The sequence below is a fragment of the Chrysemys picta genome, chromosome 8 (assembly GCF_011386835.1).
Source record: "Chrysemys picta bellii isolate R12L10 chromosome 8, ASM1138683v2, whole genome shotgun sequence".
Lineage (NCBI taxonomy): Eukaryota > Metazoa > Chordata > Testudines > Emydidae > Chrysemys > Chrysemys picta.
Window position 1 is genome coordinate 90,854,113 of NC_088798.1, and position 24,348 is coordinate 90,878,460.

The window sequence follows — 24,348 nt, forward strand, 5'->3', positions numbered from 1 at the left end:
ATGAGGGGGAGTTCTGAAACTGTGAAATAGTAGGAGCCAGATGAGATGTTGCTTGTTTGACAAGTATGAGGATTCAGCAAGATGGCTCACAGATGCACATTTTGACCTAAACAAACAAATCAAATGCTTCTATTTTCAGATAAAATTCACACTGTGGTATGCAAACACATTGTGGTGTGATGACCCTACTCTCAAACTTGCTGCCTAACGTGGCTTGCATAGTGAGCACACTTAATGGTGCCGCAATTCTGAACAGTTGGATCAATAAAGGCAACCATCCTCAGTGACTGCCTCCAGAACTCACTTTTATTATAGAGTGTGTGTAGGGGGGAGTCTGGAGAGACAATAAGGGACATACTACCACGGACACCAAAGGGAGATCTCCTCTAGCTCTAGTGCTAGAGACCTATGTTTTTTAAAGCTGAAACTAGGGTCTCAGCTGTGAGTGTGTCTCTTTGGTCTGTAGTGGATACAGTCGTTACAGCATTATGGAGGGAGTTACTGTAAAGCAAGTTACTATTACTCTGAATATATGTTCTCTCTATAATAATGCACTATACAAATTCTAGAAATATTTTTTATTGTAACTAGCTTGATTCTTTCTATTCCCATTTAATACTGTCAGCTATATTTTCAGTTATAGGCTTGATGGCTGCACCCACAAAAATGTTGTGGCCCTTAAAATCCTGCTTTTTTGCAAACAGGCTAGGCAATTATATGTCCAGCTGCCTGTTTCTGGGTGCAATTACCCAGTACGCATGTGCTAATAATAATTATACTTTGCAACCTATAGTATGTAGTGTTCATCTTCATTGTACTTTACAAACCAACACCATGTGAGTAAGTATTGGTAGGGGAAATGAAGCTTAAGGCCACAAAGTCAGGGCCAGAGCAGGATTAAAAATCAGGACCTCCTGAGTCCCAGACCTTTACTCAGGCCACTAGTCTCTCCCTTTCTCAAATGCCTATTTGCATACTCCAGTTTTAGGTTGAATGGCTTTGCTAGACGAAAAGCTGGGTCTGTCTTGGCTATTTGCCTTAAAGAGCTCTCTGGAAGGAGAAGGTGAAATATACCATATGTGTCAATTTCCGGATTTGCAGTATGGCCAGATATGGCCAGATTTTTATTTTCAGAGTTGGGGGGGCGGAAAGAAAAAGGTAAATTTCAATTACTCTGAAGGCATATTACGTTGATTCACAGCCTGTGCAATCATTATGCATCATCCAGGTGCCTCCTCTGGCGTCTTGAACGGAACATGCCTTTAAGAACTTGATCATCCCCAAAAGAGCACCTAAGTCCTTCAGTTAGCCTGGGAGTTACCTCTGTGTGCAGACGAGGAGGGAGGCTGGGCCACAGAACCTCCTCAATTATATACTTGGGTTATACTGATACACTTGAGTTTATTCATCAGGCAAATCTAATGGAACTGGCCTGCGATGAATGGCTGGTCTGTGTGACACTCAAACCCAGTTTCTTTTCAGATGCTCATCACTTATTTACATGAGATGATGAGTAACATCTGCATTTGGGGCTTGTTGCAGCTGTGCTCATCATGCTCTGCGCCTGGCTAGAGGGTGCTTGCTGGAAACATATTTCATCATACTGAGTTGGCTTGCACTTGCGGGCCTCTCTGGGAATACTGAACATTGTCCATACAGCTGTGAGAAAAGCAGCCACGGTTGCCCCTTTTCAGTTGGGGGTGGCTGGGAATGCAGAGATTTTCTGGGATATGGAGTGAGTAAGGCCTTCAGGGCTTGGACTGTGAAAAGGAGGTGGTTCTTTTTAGTCTTGCTTATCTGATCTCTGCAAAGGATAAGGCCCAGGTCCTCAGCTGGTATACACTGAATGGAGATACCTTGACTGACACCATCTAAGGATCTGGCCCTTTGTTTTTAAATGGTATTTAAAATTGCATTATGCCAAGCAGATTGTGAAATCTATCTGATATCCTGGAAATATCCATCCAGATTTGAAATTCCAAGTGGAAAGAATAACTCCAACAGCTACAATAAAAAAATGTTAAATCTTCAATCTGGCAACAGCTTGAGTGGGCTTCCCCACCCCCTCCCTGCAGGGCCCCCGGGTAACATGTGGCTCAATAATAAACACACAACCCCGTTCTGTGAGGAAATTTACAGTTTGTACTTGACAGTGACCATCCATTACGGTTCAGCGCAGCTGTTCATGTGAGGACAGCTTTAAACTCTTCCAGAAATTGTTCACATTCATCGGCAGCTTTTCCTCTGCTGCCTTCTCACTGGAGCCTGAGAATGGGAGAGGCACCCTCTGTGACCTGCCTTTATTCCCCAGGCAAGTGTAACACACTGCCGTCACTTGGGCTTTTCTTGTGGCCATGGATGCTGCAGGCTCCCCTCGCAAAATCTCCTCTTTATCCTGATGTCAGTTATTTTTTTTATATAGAACATCAGACATCTCCTTTCTCTGGTTTCTAAATGACACAAGCTGTGCCCACAGCATATACCCCTCTTGCACATATGCACACATACAACAGCCCCACCTGTGAAACACCAACCATACATGGCACACATCACTATTCTGCATTGACATCATGTTCGACCCTGGCCATCTACTGTACAATGTGCCTGCGCTATATTGTCTAACAGACTGTGAGCTCCTTGGTCAGTGTCTATTGTCTTATATTGCCAGGCATTTGGTAAATAATAATAAGCACGGCACACACGGATACAGACACACTTGCTCATATACTTAGATATGTACATAATCTCTCTCCCCTTTTCCTTGTAGTATGCTTCCTACTTTCCCCTTTGTTATCACACGAGAGGAATTTTCAGAAGTGCCTGAGTAGCATAGGAGCACTAGTTCCATTGATTTTCAATTTCAATGGGACTGGTGTGCCTACGTCACATAAGTGCTTTTGAAAATGACACCCTTAAGCTTCTGTGTAATAGAATTTTCAAATTTTTCTCTCCCAACTCCTGAACTGTCACTGGTATTAAAGTGATTCCAAAATGCAGGCAAACTCTGAGAGGCCAGAATCTGGAAAATGTACAGGACACAATTGTCAATTGCTTACTCTAACAAGGACCTCTTGTGTCAAACTGGACCTTCCTCCACCACATATCCTCTGCAGGTAGGAAAGGGAAGGTTTTTCTCTTTGTTTAGCATTTATGCTCTGATTGCTGAATGCTCTCTTCCCATCTGATAGGATAACTTCCTAAGGAAGTGAAGTTTGGTCTGACTTAAGTATCAATTTATTGTTAAGATATAAATTATGGAACTCTCTTTTGAGTTTGTGGCATTTCTAATTCTATCTATGACACTTGTATGGCCCCCGCCACAGCAATATCTGAGCACTGCTTAATCACAAATGAATTTATCCTCACAAACCCACTGTGAGGTAGACTAATGCTATTATCCCTATTTTACAGACAGGGAACTCAGGCACAGGGGCAAAGTGAGTTGCCCAAGGTCACACCGAAAGTCTGTGGCAGAGCAGAAGTTTGAACCTGAGTCTCCTAAATGCCCGGCTATTGCGGTAACCATTGGGCCCTCCTTCCTCTTAGCTGAACTTAATAGGAGATAAGGGTCAGGCTCTGAATGTTCAGACATGGGATTCTTGGGGAATTTTGAAAGGTTTTTTTTTTTTTTTTTTTAAATATGTGCACTAGTTGCCCACTTCTTAGGCTGGCAGAGACCTACATGGGAGAATGGACTCAATGTCCAATGAGTGTTTGATCCCTGTAATTTGATGCTCTGCATAAGAATTCAGGAGACAAATGCCATCCAGTCCCTTGCTCTCAAAGACTGAGTGCTTTGCATGCATCTGCTGGATTTGATCCTAGTACCAGTGTGCTCAGTGACTAGAAGGAGCACTTCATATTATGCTCAGCACCAGGCCTGTCATCCAGTTAAGGAGTCGGCCTTGATGGGCTCCAAAGACAATTGATCCTCCTCTGCTGGTAGATGAGATGGCTCTGATGCAGCCAGAGGGTGGCAAGGCCAGAGTTACTCCAATCTCCATCAGAACCATCCAAAATCCTGGAGGGGTGAAAAACATGGACACAGTATAGCCAAAAAAATGTACTTTAAAATGGAAAGCAACTCAATTGTTTATAGCCAGAGGCTTTTACCCAGCTGTTACTTTCCAATAGAGTATTAGGATCAGTTATTGATGTCTCTGCACAAACTGGGAGAAGAATGACTAGGGCAATATTTTTTTTCATAACTCTCTGGAAAATTGAACCCCAGCTGGGGCTAATAAGTGCTTTCATTAAAACACTGAGCTTAATCCAAAACTGAGAATAATGTCTCCTCTGTGCTGAAGCTCTCCTCAGCCTTGACGTGGGCTATGCTTTTTATTCTCCTTTCCTTTCTTGTTAAATAGCCACTTCTCACCCTGGCATCAGAATAGCATCAATGTTGGGTCCCAGTGAGGTGAAAGTTTTTGAGATTGCACCAGTGGAATGTGTTCTTGTTTTTTCCATGCGATATACTCTTTCCAGAGATGGAGATGGAGGAGTGTGGCCACTGTGCCCCTTGAAAATCCCTTCTCCTCCTCTCTCTCCCGACCCCCTGCGCCCAGCCAGAGGTGGCCTCACCCACAAGCTAACAGGGGGAAAGAAAACCAGCCTGCATGCAGCATGCATGCCAGGATTTGCATGTTGGACTGTGAGGGAGAGTCTAAACCATTCCATCATTTCTGACAAGGGTCCGCTTTGTCCTCCCAGCGCCTCATTTTCCTCCAGCCGGTGCAGTGAAATCATTACTAATATTTTCTCATCCAGCACTCTTGACGTGGAAAGAATATTTTACAAGCCACCTGGGTTTGCCCTGTAAGGTCAAAGAGGCTTTCCCCATTCTCACCCCACCCACACACAGAGAGCTCTCCCATACAATCACCCTTCCCAGGGAATGGTGATGTCAGAAGTGGCTTTGGGGGCTAAGTTCAGTGCAAAGTCCTGGGAAGTTAAGGTGAATCACCAGAACCCAATTTCCCCCTTTGTACACGAGGTCTGGTTTAGCTTCCAGGGGCAGAGCTCAGCTTCATTCTCCTGATCAAAAACATCCTCTTTCGTGTTTCACAGGGCTGGGCAAACCAGTTCTTATAAAATAAGACACAGCCGTCCCCCAACCCCCAACCCACTCTTCCCTCTGTACAAGTGTTTGGTACGAAGATGCTCATGTCACTGTTTTCTCCTTTTCTATTTTTGACTTTTGTGTTCTTCTGCACTGCAGGGCTCTGGACAGGATTCAGAGCGGAGGGGCTGGGATACTGTGGGAAGGGGAATTCCCATGGTTTTTCCAGCACAAATGAGAGCAAGAAATGCCAGCTGGAAATCTCATGAGAGTCATTTCTGGTGAGAACTTTCAGCTCCTCTTTGCAGGCCTAAGAGGTCAAATAAAGATGAAGAAGAGAGTCCTTTGAGGATGGAATAATGTGACTCATTGCTATACTTGGCACCTGCATACTGGCGCTTCTATGTTGAGTGCACCATATACGCAAAGATGGAGCAGGGGGTAGGTAGGTTCTGATCATTTGGAAGAGGCTTGAGGAACATCAGAACTTCAGAGTGCTTCACTGAAATGAGCTAAGGTTCACTCATTAAGAGCTCTTTATCCTTTGTCTCATGATCCCCAGCCACTGTCTGAGAGAGAACAAGCATCCCAGGTAGCAGAGCTAGGAATTCAAATTAGCAAATGTAAGACAGGGAATTTAGCAAATCTTTCTGAAAATATGTGGTCATTCCCAGTAGGCTCTTGTACCATCAAGGCAGGCCTGTAACTCCATTGTTCTTGCTGAATGGCTGCTGTACTCTATATTGGTTTCGTCACTTAATCTAGGATTCCTTTCCCGGACTTCATGGCCTCTCTTTCTCCCCAGTTATTCAATGAAGGGCCATGCTCTGATATGCTTACTCACACTGGGTAGCACCTTTCCACATGAATAGCCCCATTAACATCAGGGGGATAGTTCTTAGGATTATTGGAATATGGCACAGTGTTTTGTGATGCCCTGTATGAATAATGCAATGTAAAATCCTAGAAGCTCATGCTAGAAGGCGCCTTGTAGGTCACTAAATCCAATCCCTTTATACCTGGTGCCAATTCCCTCTATTCACTGGAGTGCGTTATCTAATTTCGCTATAGATCGTGCATTGAACACATCTCTTGACCCCCGTTCTGTTGTGGAATCCTTCTGTCTAATTGGAATATTAAGTTTAAGTTCATTACTTCTGACAGAACAACCTGGAATAATATTTCTTGCTTTATATTTTCCTGCTTACTGGTGTTTGTAGAGCTTGTATCACCTTCGTGCTATGCTTACACTGGCCTGATTCTGGGTCACATTTACACTAGGGTAAATCAGGAGTAACTCCCTCCACCAAAGTCTGAAATTACACTGAGGTAAGTGTAATTTACCATAACTGGGTCATATATAGATAATGATACAAAGCAGTTTTCAAGCCAGGGTTATCTAGTCTCCCCCCGAGACATCTGGCTATTGTAGGAGGGTTGCGGTATTGCCATCCTTACTTCTGTGCTGCCTTCAGAGCTGGGCGGCCTGAGAGCAGTGGCTTCTGGCCAGGTGCCCAGCTCTGAAGGCAGTGCCACTGCTAGCAGCAGCACAGAAGCGAGGGTGGCATGGTGTGTGTATGTGTGAGTAGTCACTATTGGGGGGGCAAGGCAATACCCATCTGTATTTCAAAGCCCATGGCACCTCCAAGGGAAGTGACCCTCAGAAGATTACTTTGGGCCCTTTGTGATGTGGTCTTTGTTACTATAATTCTGGCCATTGTGAACTCCATCCCAGACTGCTGCAATGTGCATTGTTTGGAGCTACCATCGAGAAGCAATCTGAAGCTTCCCCGGTGCAGAATGCAGTGACTTACTTGTCTTTTGAATCTGGCAGTGCATAACGGTAGTGCTCTGGGCTCTGCCTATCTGCTTCTACATCCAGTTCCAGGTATTGGTTATGAGCTATAAAACCAAAGCCACTAACATCAAGGGGACCTGGTTTTAGATCATAGTTACCTTCTGTTGATATACTTCCATCATGCGTAAGGTCTCATCAAACTTATGATTGTTTTCATTTAAATTTAAGAACTCGTGACAGATGTGTAGTCACATTGCTTAATGCATGGCTGGAAGGCATTCAGATGTTACAGTGATGAGCGCAGGATAAAAATCTATGTAGAATAGACTAGAATTGTTCAGAGGTTATGTCTGCATTTTTTATTCTAATTAAAAAATGTATGTCTGTACACGTGCGTGTTCCCATGTTCTTGTATGTATAATTGCCCCATGAAATGGATGCTCTATAAACCTTGGTAACCACATCCCCTTTGTTTTATAACTCTGGCCTCTCCTCTTACTACTTCCCAGCTGTTTGTTACTCTTGCTAGTATCTTGCCTCGTATTTACATTGAAAGCTCGTTGGGGCAGGAACTGTCTTTTCTATTTGTTTGTGGAGTGCCTAGCACATTTATGGGTACTCTGAAATGCTTAAAAATGGTAATACATATGGTTGTCCCAAAGGCCTGCTCAGGAGTGCAGATGGATTCTCCCCTTGATGTTCTAGAGGGAAGCACTCACTGAGTATCACTAGTGCTGCCAGATGAAATCTGTTCAGATTCCAGCCTGCTGAAGGAAGACTATCCACTCATAGAGATTGCAGTTAGCCCTTTGAAAACCGGAATGGCTGGAGGACCTCACACGGGTTAATAAGGAGTTGTTTGTTTCTGTAAATACTTGTGCTAGGAGTGGGGTCTGTTTAGGGACCACTTTGCTGCAAACCATTATGTGTGCCCTGAGGCCAGATCAAACCTGGTGCAACAAGAAGAAATAGCAACATGGAGGGGAGTTTATATAAATAAATATGCACTGGCTGTTTGAAAGCATATCTGTATGTCGAAGAAACATGCATCCCAATATGCAAGATGTCCAAATGTAAAACACACATGGGACACACGTGTGTTGGTTTCCCTTCCCTTTCACTAAGGACATATAATTCGATTGCAATCAGGCTCCTCCATCACTGCTGCCCTTTTTCCTCTCCATTAGGCTCCTTGACGCACACTTCCTGCAATGCCAGTGCCCTGAGAACTTACCCATTGTTTCCCCCATCTAACGCTGGTCAGGAGCCACATTCCAGAGTAGCTGGAGGGATCAGGTATTCGCTACTAGTCCTTTCCCACAATGTAACGGCTGGTGGGGATGAGAGATTTGGACAGAGTGTCTGGCTGTTTACTGGTGTGTGGGGCTTTTGGGTTTTGTATTACCCGCTGACTAATCCTGTGCAGTCTTCTCAGATTCCCAGGCTTTGTTACAATTGTAACATTCATGCTCCTCCTTGCAGATGCTGTGGTCCTGAAATTTAACTTAGGTTTGCTAGGAGCCTGTTTTACTGCACACAATTTAACTGCTCAGATATAACATGGGAATTGTGTTTAAAATGTTCAAGCTGCAGTTAGGGTCAAAAAAGTGAACTCATGTGACTTCAGCGATATTCTGTCCACGGCAAGTTTGCTCATTTTATAAGCCCAAAGATAAATTATTTTCTAATGGCCACAGCTTGAGACTTAGCTGGGGCTATGAAAATTAAGCTGAGTCTTATTGTCCCTTTCATCATCTTCAGTGATAAAATGTAACAAACTGGCCAGTGTGTGAATATTGCTGTCCTGTGCTGGATAGAATCAGAACTGCTCAGCTGTTTGTCATAGGCCTTATACTGTTCATAGCAAGGGGGCTAAAACTCAGATCCTCCTGCTCCAAAAAGCACAGAACCCTGGCACTTAGGCAAATGAGGTTCTCCCACTGTTACTGTGAAAGTTAGTGCATCCCTGGTGTATGGATCTGGATCGTTTGGTAAGCTGGGCTCAAACAATATGTGTTTTTAATATGGCTAAATTTAAATGTATACATTTAGGAACAAAGAATGTAGGCTGCACTTACAGGATGGAGGATGCCATCCTGGGAAGCAGTGACTCTGGAAAAAATGTGGGGGTTGTGGAGGATAATCAGCTGAACATGAGCTCCCAGGGTGATGCTGCGACCAAAAGGGCTTATGTAATCCTAGGATGCATAAACAGGGGAATCTTGAGTATCATAGGCGCTGACTTCCCCTCTGACCAGTGGGTGCTCGGCCCCGCCCCGCACCGCCCTCACCCCACCCCATTCCATCCCTTCCCCAAAGTCCCCGCCCCACCCCGCCTTTTACCACTCCAGCCCTGCCCCTTCCTGCCCCGATTCCACCCTCTTCCCCCAAGTCCCTGACCTGCCTGTTCTCCGCCTACTCCCTTGAGCGTGCCGTGTTACCACTCCTCCTCCTCACTCCAGGAAAGTCCTAAGCGCCGCCAAACAGCTGTAAGGTGGTGGGGAGGGCGGAAAGCGCTAGGAGGGAGAAGGAGGAGAGGGGACGCAGCGCACTACGGGGGGGGGGAGAAGGAGGTGAGGAGGAGGGAGCTTGACTGCCGTGAGTGCAGAGCACCTGCTAATTTTTCCCTGTGGGGGCTTCAGCCCCTGAGCACCCACGGAGTCGGCGCCTATGCCGAGTATGACTAGAGGTTAGTTTACTTCTATGTTTGGCACTGGTGCAACTGCTCCTGGAATACTGTGACCAGTTCTAGTGTCCACAATTCAAGAAGGATGTTGAAAAATTGGAGAGGGCTTAGAGAAGAGCCATGAGAATGATTAAAGGATTAGAAAACCTGCTTTACAGGGGTAGATGCAAGGACCTCAATCTATTTAGCTTTTTTAAGGGGTGACTTGGTTATGATCTATAAGTACCTACACAGGAAACGAATATTTAACAGTGGGCTCACCAATCCATCAGAGAGAGGTATAACATAATCCAAAGGCTGGAAGTTGAAACTAGACAAATTCAGACTGGAAATAAGGTGTAGATTTTTGTTTTAACTTGGAGAGTAATGAACCATCGGAACAATTTTCCAAGGGTCATGGTGGATTCTCCATCACTGACAATTTTAAAATCAAGATTGAATGTTTTTCTAAGATGCTAGGAAATATTTTAGGGATGTTCTATGGCCTGTGCTGTACGGGAGGTCAGACTAGATGATCATGATGGTCCTTTCTGGCCTGGGAATTTATGAATCTATGAAGACGCACAGGGAATAGGTCACTGAGTGAGGAAGAAGCAGTAATGGACCGAACCAAAGCCCCTGAACTTTGGGGTAGTTCGGATTGAGACTTGAATTTTACACCTCTAGTTTAAGTGTAGATTCTCTGTTTCACATGAAATACCCAGTGTTTTCTTTTTGCACAAATGTTTGAACTGAAGCTGGCGTAATATGTACAAATCAGGCTGGATGGCTGGCAGCTGTCCCAGCTGTAGAGGAATCCTGTAATCCCTTACTACTCCAGAGAACTGGAAATGAAAGGGTGACTGACTGCACTGGCAGCTCATAGAGCGCCGCAGGCCCAGTTGTCAGGCCATCACAACTGGTTCTTTTCCTGGATGTTGAGAACTGCTCTCCTTTGGGAAAATCAGGTCAGTGCCAAATTCTACTCTGTTACATCAGGGACTGAAGAGGGTCATTTCACAGGCTGATCTATCCCAGATGAGAGGCGTCTCCTCCGTGGATGTGCGAAGAGATGGTCTGTCTCTGTCCAGCCTTCTTTTCTCTGTACGATCTCTCTTCCCTTTTCAAGGCAGGTGGTCTGGTGGCTAGATTTCCAGATAAAGGGGAAATATAATGATGAGGGAGGACCTCAAAATAATCAGAGATCTGTTTTAGATAAGCACCTAAAGGTTTGGATGCCTATTGGAGCCTGCCAGTTTTGCAAACATGGGTTGGAAATCTTATGAGTCTCTCTCTCCAGATGTTTTCAGTACTTCCACTATGTTAGCTTTTATGATCATGTTGCTTGCATATGTGTTCAGTGTGTTTGGTGACCCTGGTCTCTGTCTATGTGTATGGTTAGTTGGTGAACTGTGTATTTCTGTGGCCTAGGTGTGATTGTTCCATCATGAGGTAATGTTTTGTCATTTCCATCATAAAATGGTGATGTTTCTTCCTAGTGAAAATCCAGATTTCACAAAATTTGATCCATTTGACTAGAGGGAGAAAGGCAGAAATAACATTTTCTACATGAAAAGTTAGTGAAATGCTGACCTTTCCGCCTAGGAACAAATGTATGAGAGTCCGTTTTCACACATTAAGTGAAACGACGTGCTTGGTCTTCTGGCTCAAGCACGTGCCTGGGAGGTAGGTGTTCTGGGTGCTGTACTAAGTTCTGTCGCAGGCTTTCTGGGTGCCTTTAGGCAATTCATTTCACCTTTGTCGGCCTCAGTTTCTTATGCCGTAGTAATAGTTTTCTACCCAAATGGGGTGCTGTGAGGATTAAGCCATTAATGCTTTTTAAAGTGCTTTGAGACCCTGGGTGGAGTGTGTTCTGGGAGTACAAAGCATTCCTAATAAGACTCATGTAGTGCCCATGTCGCTATCATTTAGGTTGACCAGACAGTAAGTGTGAAAAATCAGGACAGGGGGTGGGAGGTAATAGGCGCCTATATAAGAAAAAGACCCAAAAATCAGGACTGTCACTATAAAATTGGGACATCTGGTCACCCTACCATCATTCACCCTTGTCCCTAGCTTACCTGTCCACTGATATATTGTAGGACACTAAACATCTTCATGGCTTCATATTTTGTTTAAGGTTGGTTTGCTTCCTCTTTTGCTTCCCACTAGAGAAATAGAGTGTAACCCTCACTATCTAGATTAAGAAAAGGATGAGTTTACAGTCAAACTTGACCAGCTAAATGAGGTAAAAGGTGTTAACCTGTGTCCACCTTCTGTGGAAAAGTTCATGGTTGCAGTTACCTGTTAGATAGCCCTGACCTCTCTTCCTAGTTTATGAAAACAGCCACCTTCTAAGCAGAGGTTCCCTGTCAGCTGAATGGCAGTTGTCTGCATCTTGCAACGCTTTGAAACTCTCACCATGGACCCAAGCCTCAATCTACAGCTGGACTGAATTCCAACATCTCAAAGTTCAGGCTGCTTGGATCAGAGGCTTAGCTTTAGGCCCATCTCTAACTGAAACAATTTGGGCGATGCTCCTTCTGATTCACCCCAATTGCAGCTTCCCCCTGCTTGCTCTCCTGTGAATAGCTTCTGCTGGCTGTCCTATGCTGTTGGATTTAGACTTTTGTCAGGATTCGTGGTAGTCAAGAAGTGTGGGAGATTCTGGAGGGATATTTTCCACTTTCCTAGGTACAATACAGAGGATGCATTTTTCCAGTGAGGAGACAGCACAGGCAGAAGAGAAGGGTGGGGTGGCTGGAAACATGCCCCTCATGAAGTTTCTGCACGAGTTTCCTGAAGCGTACGGCCAAGTTTGGGGGTGTGTGTGTGTGTGCAGTATTCCAACAGATGTTGCTGAAACGACTGAGCAAACAGCTCACCTGGAGGGTGGTAGTGAAAACCTTCAACCAAAAGGTCTGTCTTTTCCATGAGATCTGTTCCTTAAAAGATACCGTCTCGCTTTAGTGGCTGTGATGCGATATCCAGCAACGATGAGCTGGTTTTCAGTGTTTACTTTATTTGTCATGTTGAGCTGGCGCGGTTGAGTGCTGCAATTGACTGAGCAGCCGAGTTGGCAGCGGGAATATCCAGACAGTTCCTGAACAGCAGCATTAATATATGTGTAGCACAGTATGCATTCATATTTGAATGCGTGGTCTGTGTGAGTGCATGTGTTCCTGGGAAAGTTGTCTGAGTGAGTGACTGTTGCATCTTGATTACTCCCAGGTCCTGCAGAACAGCCTTGCTGAAGATCTTAAAATCTAAAGAATCCAACAAAGTTAAAAACACCAGTTGATTTCCTTTGCCTGAGGAACACTCATCAGTCTCTTTTGTTAATACTGTATCATACGGTTAACACATTGATGATAACTTCAGCCTCCAGATGTAGGCAAAGCTTTTAGTGTAACATGATTTCTTTGCCATTGGGTTAATGCCCCAATTTTCCTGACACCGCAAGCTTCTAAAAAGCAATGAAAGAAATCTGGGCAAAGGTTGTGTGTTTGGTTTTGTTTTCCTACAAATGAATTGGACGCTGTTTCACTTCCATGGCGATGAGTGTAATCTGAATTTGCTCCTTGCTTGCGGTAGGATTAGCACTCTGGTCCTGTGAGGTGAGAGGATGGTGCTTTAATACTAACACTTTTGTCCTTTTTGTAGCACTTTCCTTCCATATATCACAAAGTGCTTTGCAAACCTGGTCAAGCATCATTTTATAGCTGGAGGAATTGAGGCACAGAGGGAAGTGACAGGCCTAAGCCAGTTTCAGAGTCAGCCAGTCTCACAGCTGGGAATAGAATTGAGGAGTCTTAACTCCTGGGCTCTAACCACTAGCCACACTTCCTCCCAGAACTGGAAAGAGAATCCAGGAGTCCTGACTCCATTGCTTGTTCTAACCAATAGAAGAGACCCTTTCCTGGCATCAGCAGTAGAATACAGTTCTCTTGATTGCCACTCCAAAGCCCTTTCCACTGGTCCATACTGTCTCTGTGTAGATTAAGTGACTTGCCCAAGTCAGCAAGTCTTTAGCTCCACATAGAGCAAATGAATTGCTTCTGATTCTGTGGCTGTTATATTCCCCTCTATGCTGCTAGAAATTTCCTCTGCTACTTTTCAATTCATTAGCGTGCTGCTATCTACCAAAAGCCTTCAGCAGCTGCTTCCACCAGAGCTGCAGCAGTGGTTGTACAGTACAGAAATGGACACCTGTTCAGTGCAGACCCCCTGTTCCTCAGGGGCTTTGTGACTCAACAGTAGTCATCTGCTCTGAGCTGAAACCTGGTGCTAGAAGATTTTGGCCCAGAAGTTAATGTATTTACTTTGTACTGTACGCCCAACAGTCTGTTTTGTCTAATATCCTGTCCCTAACAGCGACCCATGCCAGCGCTTTAGAAGAAGGTGAAAAAAAAATCCCTATAATGCACCTGGCCACTTTATAACAGTATCCCATGGAGGGGTGGGTGTGTGCGCGGCGGGAGGGCAGGAAGATACCTTGTTGCTCCTAGCTGGTGATCATCTTTTCCCTAAAGCCGCAGGACCAGTGTAATTTTGTGGATGACTTAGCAATATTTTCCAGGTAGGTGGGAGAACAATACAGATTCCTGTTCGATGGGAGCCATAATGTGTTTCATCTAGTTGTGGAAAAATGCTCAGACTCCACAATGGCTTCTACTCTTCCCAAGCAGATCAGCGGCTAAAAAGCTTTGCTCGCTGTTCTGCTGTTTTTGGCTGGTCTGCAGCAGTTCAGTCTTGGCTAGGTATGAGTGTGTGTAGCTTGTCACAGGCCATTCCGTTCAGTGGCTGACTTCTGCCCAAGCAGTTAAGAGGACAGCAAAGAGGCTGCCCGGTTTGGGTCAGATGTGAAGGGTAAAAGCATGTGCGTGTGCCCTTCTGATGGAAGCTGGAGCAGAGGAGCTGTGACCGCGGCATGATGGAACATAACAATACAAACATGCACGTGCTTGGCCTTTGGGTCCTGAGCTGGAACCAAAGTAGAGGTCTGTGTGATGTCAGCTCAAACTTCAGCAGGTCAGGCCACAGCTACATCTCTGGAGATCAAGCTTAACCCAAGTCTTCTCACCTTAAAGTACAATGCAAGAATCTTCCTCTTTTCATGAATCTTCTCCAAGCTGGTGCAATGATCCTGCCTTTGAGCTCTAGAAATGCCCAGCTAGTTTTTCATCTTTCTAAGTGGCTTAAGTTTGGCTGGGAAGCAGGGGTAGGAAGATCTTGCCTCCCTCTTCTGAGGGAATTGATACTTTTAGATGCATGTAACTAAGGTCCAGATACCCTGATGAATGACTTACAAACACTGTCACTTCTAATATAATATGGCAAGAATGGGGAGGGATCAAGTGGAATTTCTGGGCTGCTTCTGAATATCCATCCAACCCCTAGTGTCACAATTCTAGCCAAGAGCCTTAAACCTTCCATTCACTTTGTAAAATGGGGATAACAACACTTACCTGCTGGTTGTAAGGATTAATTGTTTTTAAAATGCTTTTAGATGGTTGGATAAAAGGTACTGTAGAACTTTATCACACACCACTCACGCACAGCAACACGTTCCAAGTTCTGCTCTCAGAAGCATACATATTTGTATCCGATCGCTGAATATATCACAGATCACCCAAAGCTAACAGTCCTGGAAGAAATGCCTTTCACCGCTGAAGAATCAGATTTCAAATCCTGGTTTGAGCTACATTTGAAAGCAAGATTGGGGTGTGTGCCTAGTTTTGATGATTATGTGTATATCATAAAATCTTACATAATGTAGCGAGGGGGGCTATCTCTACTTAAAATAGGGCTAAGAGAGGAATCGCGGAGGGTTCTGTCAGTCAAGGTTGTGGTGTACTGGCAGGGATATGTGCGGACTCCAGGATGGGAATAACAGGGTGCTTCAGGTATGATATGAGGTATACTGACAGAGTTACAAGTTTGTGTGGGATCCAGGACGAATAGCAGGAAGGTGCTCGGGGTTGGTGTATTGGCAGACCTGTGTATGGTAGTTCAGACTGGAATCACAGGGGGTGCTACAGTCAGGATTATGATGCACTGAGACTGCATAGGAATGGGCAGTGTCTGCCCACATTAGATTTGGCTCTGATCAGTGCTGTCAGCTCCTCACTTTCAAAAAACTGAAAAATGTATTCATAACATGATGATGAAAATAGGGCTCAAAATACCAAGCAAACACACAATGTAGAACAGCACCTTGTGTGTTGTATTTCCATGCTTCCCTCTCAGAGTGCCACTGCCACTTAAAAAAAATCACAAAAAACCCACTCTGGTCCATATAAGTCTCCCATTACTTACACTGGGGTGCCTTTAAAGTATGATTAATTGATAACCAGTGGTGTCCCGGTTCCCTTAGTACATACTGATCAATCTCTAAAATTCAAAAGGGCACAAGGCTATTAGCATTGCTTCTCACTTAATGCCAGGTTGCTAAAAAGGTTTATTCTCAAATGGTAGGAGCCAATGTTTTTAATTTCCCTGCCCAGGGGCTGAACATATTGCTGCCAGGGATAATCCTGGGGAGGGGAAACAGGATAGGGAGTTATGGGTCTGCTGCATGACAGAATGGAATTTTACAAGTAGGCTACTTAGCAGGCATCCCTCACCCACTGCGACATGACTCCAGATGTAGGGATGTAACCCAGGAGGTTTCCAGGTTCTTGTGTGACAGATTTTGCACACTAGATTCATCTGAGTGCGGATGTGAGATTTGCACTGTGCTCTTTACCTTGGACTTGTATTTTCCCACTACCTTCAGTTCTGATCCATACATGGGTGGGTAGGAAGATGACTGGCCTCTTCATTGAATCACGCCATGGCCACTAGCATAGGGGATCTCCAGAATATTACAATCAGCTCTGCTTCCCCTTGTTCCCTTTTTTGGAGAGACAGAACCATAGGATTGGAAAGGACTTCCTGGGTCACAGAATCCAGTCTGATACCATCATAGGCAACCCTGTCATATAATCTTGTTCACAAACTTATCACGTTGCATCTTAAAACTAGTTTGGTGGTTCCCCCCCACAACTCCAACTGGGAGGCTGTTTCAGACCCTCACACTTCTGATGTTTAGAAACCGTCTTGTAATTTCTAGACTAAATTTATTCGTGGACAGTTTCTACCCATTTGTTCTTGATCCAACATTTTCCTTTAGCTTAAATAGCTCTTCCCTCTCTTTGCTGTTTACCACCCACCCCCGGGGATTTATAGAAAGCAGTCTGATCTCTTCTGAGCCTTCATTTTGATAGGCTAATCAAGCCACACTTTTTTAGTCTTCTCTGTTAAGATAGGCTCCCCATTCCTCTGACCACACTAGCAGCCCTTCTCTGTACCTGTTCCAGTTTGAATTCATCTCTTTTGAACATGGGTGACCAGAATTGTACACAGTATTCTAACTGAAGTCTTACCAGTGCCTTGGCATTAATACTTCCCTGGTCCACATGATGCATCCTAGGATCACATTTACCTTTTTCACTGCTGCAAAGTTTCACTGGCTCAAAGTTATCCTGTGATCAACTAATACACCAAGGTCTTTCTCCTCTTCTACCATTTCCAAGTGAGAAGCGCCCAACTTAGAGCAGAAATTCTTGTTATTTGTCCCTAAGTGCATGATCTTGCACTTTATGCTATTAAATTTCATCCCATTTCTATTACTCCAGTCCTCAAGGTCATCCTGTTCTTCCTGTATAATATTGCAATACGCCTCTGTATTGACAATGCTTCCCAAGTTTGTGTCATCAGCAAATTTCATTAGCGCATGCCTACTTTGATAAGTTCTCCACTAGTGACCTCCCTCCAGTCTGATAGCTCTCCTTTCAGTACAATCTGATAGCATCTCCCCTCTAGCCAGTTCCTTACCCACTTAACAATTCCTGTATTAAGCCCCTCCTTCTCCAGCTTAATGATTACATTTCCGCTGTGGTACCAAGTCAAATGCTTTAGGGAAGCCCAGATAGATTAGATCTACTGCATTTCCTTTAACCTGATAACTGAGCTCTCTGACAGTCTGATACATCCAACCTCTGCTGGCCCAGAAAAATGATGGCATCCACCTCTGTTGTCACTGCCCTCCCTCCTGAGGACTTTCCTTTCTATGACAGACCTGACTGCTGCGAGCCAAGCCAAAAGCCATGGCTTTACACCCGAGGATCTGGTGCTGTCTCTGCCAGAGAGTGCGGAAGGGGCATTTCAGTGCCACACTGGGGGCTTTATGGGTTTAGATCAAAGCCGTTTCTTGGCATCTTCATTTACCAACTGAAATATAAAACACTGTAATGGGAATTGAGCGTGAGAAAGGAAATATCTGAAATACCCAGAGATGGGCTGCATTTCTTTAAATTGGCCTCCTCTCCTTTCCTGATAGGTCCACAGGCAAATGAAACCACTTTGAAAACTGAGCCCTGAGGTCCTCCCCTTTTCAAATGTTTGCTCTCCTTTGAGCACTTGCTACAGAGCTGGAAGGCCATATATTGGAGAGCAGAGCACCTTAATGAATGAGGGTGTTGGGGTCATTTGTCTAAGGAAAGGGACTCCTTGTAACTGAAGGGGCTAAGAGGGAGTTTGGTTACTGCCAACAGAGACCCCTTGTTGTAGAGCCAGGGGATCTTGTTACAGAGAAAACATCACTGACTTTGCTGGGGGATTGTGTTACTGATTTCTGCTGGCCCAGGTTCTCAACTGTCCCAGATCAACCTCCATCAGGAATTCCAACACCCCAGAACAGCAGCCCAGGACCACAGTTGTTAGAGGCTGAAAAGACTTCTTAGGTTGTTGGGTCTGTCTGTCTGCAAGGGCAGGATTTAATTCTCTCTCTGGAGGGCTCATATGATATTAAACTGATGGGAAGCTTGATCTTATTCCACTCTGCAGTGCTGCCTATTTGCACATAGCTTTCTGAGCTAAGATAAGAACCGCAGAGCAGCATCTAAACGTTCGCCTGCCACAACTCTTCAGGGCTCGCTTGCTCTCCCGTTGGTGGAGATACTGGACAGAATTCTTGGGGAGAGAGCTCATAAAATCATAAGATAACATTGCTGATTTTACCCCCATTCCAGTTCCCATCCCTCTCTCACCCAGTACCTGGTACAATGAGACGTGGCTATCACACTAAGGAGATTTAAGGATTATATTTTGGGTTTTAGGACTGGAAAAAGACACAACGACTGTGCCTTGAACTCCAGCACACATAGAACACCCTGAGGATAGCTACCGTACAGTATATCCAGTACTCAGTCAGCAAGAGGACCAAGTTCACAGAGTTTTACAAGGGTTCACAGGAGTTTAAAGGGGCCCAGAGGGATTGATCTTGAATAATTTTTACCCAGCAGGAACTGAACATCAGCAACTTCTCTGCAATTAAAAATATCCGTACACTTTCAGTTGAATAGGGACAAAATGGCACAAAGATTGTTAGAGGGACGGGGAGGAGGCAGAGGGAGGAAGGGAAAAGGGGGAGAAAGCAGGAAGGGGGACAGTTAATTAATGGGTGCTACTCTGAGAGCCTTTGTGCTCATTTCCCCATCTCCCTCCTGTTCTCTGCTCCCTGGCTCAGTAATTTACAAGCTCTTTGGCATCTTTCTTGTTAGTCTGAGTACAACTGCATACCATCCTGGAGCCTGATCCTCTCCCCCCCCCCCCCCCCACAGATGGTACAAGCTACACACATTCACTTCAGTGGGAGTAGCTCATATTCTGTGGGATGAGTGGAAGCAACGGGGCCCCTGAAGCCTTAAAATTCTACATGCCCTCTTAGGGATTTTTGTCCTGCAGGCTGAATCTCATTGTCTTTTATAGGAGCTCTGTTATACAGGGGTTTGAAGACCCTATGAGTCTCTACCTACGTTCCTATGTAACAGCGTGCAGTATTGAGAAGGTGTTTCCAGGCACAGAACAGTTTAGGCCAATAAATATGCCATCTATCTATCCAGCCACGGGATGTTAATGACAGAGGATGCATTTAGATTCGATCTCCGAAACACTTAACTAATCAATCTACCTTCTCATATGCTCAGCACTGTAATATCTAGGCATCCATACAATAATCACTCTTGCCCAGATATGCGCCATCTTTTCTGTTCCTCTCTGGTTAGGTTGGGGTTCTTTGGAGTAGGACTGGTTGGAGAACAAACATTCCATTTGATGTAAACATTTCAAAGTTTCTAAATGTACATATGTTCTTCAAAACAGACTTTTTTTTCCAAAATGGGGGTGGAAGGGAGCGTGGAGTGGAGTAGAGTGGAGGGAGAGAGAGATTCACTCACTCCAAAATAGCCAATAGCCCAGAGGTTAGGTTACTCACGTGGAATGTGCAGCACTAGGTTGAAGACCCTGCTCTGCCTGATTCACAGGACACAGACTTTCTCTGGTTTTGACCAGAAATTCCATCTTTAACCAGAATAACCTTCCGGACTAAAGTTTTGTCAAAACATATTTTTCTGCAAGAAGTTTTGGTTTTGACGAATCAGCATTTCGTTGAAAATTTTTTGGCCAGCTCTATTTTGGCGCATTTTTGGAGGAAAATATTGGAGGGAAGGAAAAGGTTTGCCAATTATTTTGTAGCCTTATTTACTGGAGGAAAATCTATGCAAAAACTGCATCTTGCATCATGTTCTAAATTGCATGAGACATATAACCCCTTTCTTCTTTCCCAGGTAAGGGACAGCATATTTCAGACAGTAAGACAAAATCTCAAGTCCAGCAGCATTATACAGCGTTTTATACAGGATATACTCTTTGAAAGTTCAGTATCAGCGGTCATAAGGAGAGGTGTGAGACAGAGAATTTGGCCCTGGGTGATTAATAGGGCTCCAGTGAAGTTCAGGTGGTTGTTATTCCTCTAGAAGTTCTCTGGCTTCAAAAGTATTCTAAAACTTACATCCACAATGTTTTTTCCACAAAAGAAAATATATCTTCCTTTTAAAACCTTGAAGGCTTCTAGAGCCAGTGAAGTACCAGTGAGTTTTAAACTGTAGGATTTAGGTTCTCCTATCTTTATTAGCTCAGCCTTGCAAAATTTTATTCTATTCCTGGTTAAAAGGACAGTCCTAAGAAGACAGCTGCCCACTATAAGTAAGATGAGGGGTAGCAAAGGAAATCTGTGCTGGTAAAGTATAGGTAAGAGCTTGTAAACAGCCATGTGGATGATCACTAAACATATTAGTCAGGCATGAACCCTGAATGGGATGGAGAAAGAATTTCGAATCCAATATGTGTTGCCAGAGTCAAGCAAATGGAATGATACAGAAGTATGGAACATCCCCTCTCTGACAGTGGATACTGAGAGACAAATTCCCAGGCTCACTGGAATCATTTATTGAATAACGGGCATAATTTATTGTGTACTTCACTGTCTTCAAACCAACCTACTACAGGCTATAAGAATTGATACTGTTTACTCTTATTTCACCCCTTCCATCTAAAGGTCTCAACGTGATTAACCAACAATCGGTGAAGCCTCTCATCACCCCAGGGAAGTAAAGATTATGATCCTTCCCCTGCTTTGAAACATGGTGAGAAAAAAGCCGGCACTTCCACCATGCAACTAATGGCTGTTTGGCTGATTCCAGCCTAGGAGTTATGATCAGATCAACTATGGAACAGGCTGAACAGTCAGTGGTCTATTGGGTAAATGTATGGAGTTCTCCTGCATTCTTTATCCTGCATGGTGGTGAATGCTTGTTTTTTGCTTTGTTTTTAAAGGAATACTCCAGACGTGCCATTGAGTATGCACAATAATATCTGCAAAATTTGGTGGTGTCAACAAGCTGTAAAACATCCATGCTAATTTATTAGCAGCTGCTCCCCATGTAAAATTTGCCAATGATACAAAAACATTGAGCTCCATTGCACAGCACCTTATTACACAGGTTGCTTGAACTGTTCCTGCATTTGCAAAACAGGGCAAAGCTGGGTTTCCTCAGCTCAAACTCAAAAACTCCTTCTAAGGGACTTTTCCAAGCGTTTTTCATCATCATCATATAATCAGGACTTAACTCTTTTTTCCCTTTTACAGTATGTATTTCAAGTTAAATAGTCTACAGAGCTCCAGGGATTTGGGGCTGCCTCGTTTTCATTGGATCTGGTTCTACACTCCTTAATCGAGCTAAACTCCCATGGGCTTCAAGGAGAACTTGGTCCCAATTTTTCACCTACTGTAAGATAAGCCCCTTGTGCTGGATTTCCTGAGCACTGCAGAGCTGCAGTGATGGAAGGAAAGGGGCAGAGCCAGCTCTGCGGTGCAGGCGGTTACCTAGGGTAGTTAAGTATTGAGCAAGAGGATTGGCAAAATATTCAGACTTTTTTTGTATAGATGACTATGTGCGGGTAGGGGTGGCTGTTTTTCTGGTTTGCCTGCAACCTAGACACTATGCTATGGGGAGTAACAGGACCTTGAGATATGGTTCTAGCGAAGATTCATAGTCACGCACTTACACCAGTTCTGTGCGCTGTGTGACAATGGCGCAGACAAATAAAATTTGATTTAGAAGCTGGCTGAAGACTTAGGAGCCATTACATGTGCAGTGCCTGAGCCAAACTCTCCCCTTGCTTTACCCTCTGTTAGCCCTTCATCATCTAAACTTCAAAACTCAGGTCTTCAGTGGGAGGGACTAATTTAGAAAGCAGTAAAGATGAAGGAGTCTTAGGGCGATATCAGACAGATCAGTACTTGTCGTTCAATACTTGGGAGGGAAAAACAGACCCTGATTTTGGCTGAATACATAAAGACCAAGTCATGGATGAGGAGGTAATGGGCTTTGGGCCAGATCCTCAGGTGGTATAAATCAGCTTAGCTCTGCAGTGGATCTGTGCCCGTTAACACCAACTGAAGAGCTGACCCCCTTTCTATAAAGCTCTAGAGCAAACCTGCAGGAGAATATTGCACTAAGCTCGACATCTTGGTAGGACAAAGACCTTGGCAAACTGGACGGAATTCAAAGGAGAACAACTAAAATTAAGATTGAGGAAATTGCTTTAGAGGGAAAGCTCAAAAGAACAAAACCTATTTTCTCTATCTGAACTCAAACGCACACATCTCCAGGGTATCTGGACTCTTCTTTCTCTGCTAACTATACAGGATAAACATCTATAAGTACTTAAAGGGTAGAACCAAAAATCAAGGAGGGAGAGGAATTTGTTAAGGTTGCATGAAGGTGGTATAATGAAATGAAATGGCATGGAACTCAGCAAAGGGAAACACAGGCTGAATATCAGGAAACGTTTCCTAGTAGTGAGCTCTAGTAAATGTGGAATTGCGTTCAAGGAAAATGGTGGAAACTCCACTGCTTGGGACACTAGAACTAGCCTGGACAAAACACTGGGTAACTTGCTGTAGGGAACAATCCTGCACTGGCTGGGGCATAGGCTAGGGAAACTAATTGAGCTGTAGAAGTTAGAGGGCCAAAGACTTCTCATTCTGTGACATTCTGGGCTGGTGTATCCATTTTCAGGCACCATAAATCTGGCAATAAGTGTTTCTGTTGTTTACATATGATAATCTATTGCTCTGTCTAGCTCTTATTGTACTCCAGGCCATTGTTTTGAAGCTTTTCCCCTTCTCAGAAGCCCAACAATAAACTGGAAAGACCTATTCAGCCTGGGAAGCGCCTGAATTATTTGCAAAAAGACGTTGGCAATTGCGCATGGGAGCAACTTCCTCAATAGCCAGCCTCTCTGCAGTAGTGGTAGATGTGGGTGCCCTCTAGTGGCCAACAGAAGCCAGTTACAGATAGAAAGCCACCCGTTAAAGTTATAACTTAAATTACCACAATTAAGGTTATCTGTAAACATCCAAAAATATTGGAATAAATTATTAAACACCTCAAACCCTGAACACCTGCAAGAATCATTAATTAGACATATTTATTTCTAGGGCCTAGATTTCAGGAAATAGGTGGAATGTAACAATGTCTTGAAAATATATTGTCTTTCCTCCAACACATTAAAAAAATCCTCCTCTATGATCAAAGAGTGAATTGAATATTCTGCTAGATGGATTTCCTACCTAGCAGATCTAATTTCTGGGGATGGCTGATACTCTTTTTCTTGGTATTTTAGACTAGGCAAATGCCAGGTATTTCACATCTGTAAACTTTGTATAAGATCATGACTGGACTAAAAATATCTTTAAAGGGTCAGTTAAGGACGAAAGTTAAGGACTTGAGAAAAAAAGAGAAACAAAAATCCATTGAAGACATTGCGACCAGATTCTTTCCTGGTGGAAATGGATGTAGCTCCACTGACTTCAGTGGTGCTGTGCTGAATCGTACCATATAGAATCTGGCCCTAATTTTTTCGGGGTGTGTCTTTTGTGTTTGGATTTAAACATTGGGCTGCAAAAATTGCAGGTGAGACATTACAGTGTTCTGCTATAGCATGAGAACTGAAAATGTAAGTGACTAGTCTATTTAATTGTCTAAACACAGTGCGTTATTATCAATGATCTGTGTTGCTGTAGTTCCCAAAGGCCCCAATCAGGGCCAGCTCCAGGCACCAGCGCAGGAAGCAGGTGCTTGGGGCAGCCAATGGAAAGGGGTGGCACGTCCGGGTCTTCTGCGGCAATTCGGCGGCGGGTCCCTCAGTCCCTCTTGGAGGGAAGGACTGGCCGCTGAATTGCCACCGAAGAATGAAGCGGCTTTATCTCTTTTTTTTTTTTTTCTCCCTTCGCCGCTTGGGGCGGCAAAAAAGCTGGAGCCAGCCCTGGCCCCAATCAGATTAGGGGGCCCCCTTCTGTTTACAGATTTTAGGAAGGCGTGGTCCTTGCCCCAAAGAACTTGTAAAAACATAGATTTTAATAAGAGACAGTATAGA

The 24,348-nt window shown here is 44.2% G+C and overlaps 1 long non-coding RNA gene across 1 annotated transcript in view; it reads left to right on the forward strand.

Moving 5' to 3' along the window:
- The window catches only part of LOC135973175 (uncharacterized), a 114,425-nt gene extending 91,297 nt beyond the window's left edge, over positions 1-23,128 (forward strand). The window contains exon 4 of the long non-coding RNA XR_010589879.1: positions 20,963-23,128. This is a non-coding gene — a long non-coding RNA (uncharacterized LOC135973175). The remainder of the gene's footprint in view (positions 1-20,962) is intronic.
- Positions 23,129-24,348: the final 1,220 nt, after the last annotated feature.